The following is a 563-nucleotide window of genomic DNA, read 5'->3' as shown; positions in this document are numbered from 1 at the left end:
GAGGTTGCAGTGGGCCGAGATCGCGCCACTGCACTCCACCCTGAGCAACAAGAGAGAAACTCCATCTCAAATAATAATAATAATAATAATGTATTTTTGTTATCATTCCATTTTGGTACATATACTTCATTTTTTATTTAGTTACATATTTTATTATATGCATGTATCATAATTCATTTCACTCTTTATGAGTGAGCATTTAGGTTGTTTCCAGCATTTTGCTACAGTGCACACCATGTACATTTATCTTTATGAACATGTGTGAGGACCAGGCCTGGTGGCTCATACCTGTCATCCCAGCACTTTAGGGGACCAAGGTGGGAGGATCTCTTGAGCCCAAGACCACCAGGACAGCATAGTGAGATACCATCTCTACAAAAAAAAATGTTTTCTTAATTAGCCAGGCGTGGTGATGAGCACCTGTAGTCACAGCTACTTGGGAGGCTGAGGTGGGAGGATCACTTGAGCCTGGGAGGTCGAGGGTACAGTGAGCTATAATTGTATCACTGCACTCCAGTCTGGGCAACAGAGTGAGACCCTGTCTTTAAAAAAAAAAAAAAAAA

At 41.6% G+C, this 563-nt stretch overlaps 1 protein-coding gene across 1 annotated transcript in view; it reads left to right on the top strand.

The window, feature by feature from the left end:
- LOC105551868 overlaps positions 1 to 563 on the top strand; it is a 55,814-nt gene that overhangs the window by 19,908 nt on the left and 35,343 nt on the right.

This window comes from Mandrillus leucophaeus, unplaced genomic scaffold (assembly GCF_000951045.1).
Source record: "Mandrillus leucophaeus isolate KB7577 unplaced genomic scaffold, Mleu.le_1.0 Scaffold535, whole genome shotgun sequence".
Taxonomy (NCBI): domain Eukaryota; kingdom Metazoa; phylum Chordata; class Mammalia; order Primates; family Cercopithecidae; genus Mandrillus; species Mandrillus leucophaeus.
Note: the sequence above shows the minus strand (reverse complement) of the source record. Positions and strands in the feature narration are given on the sequence as shown.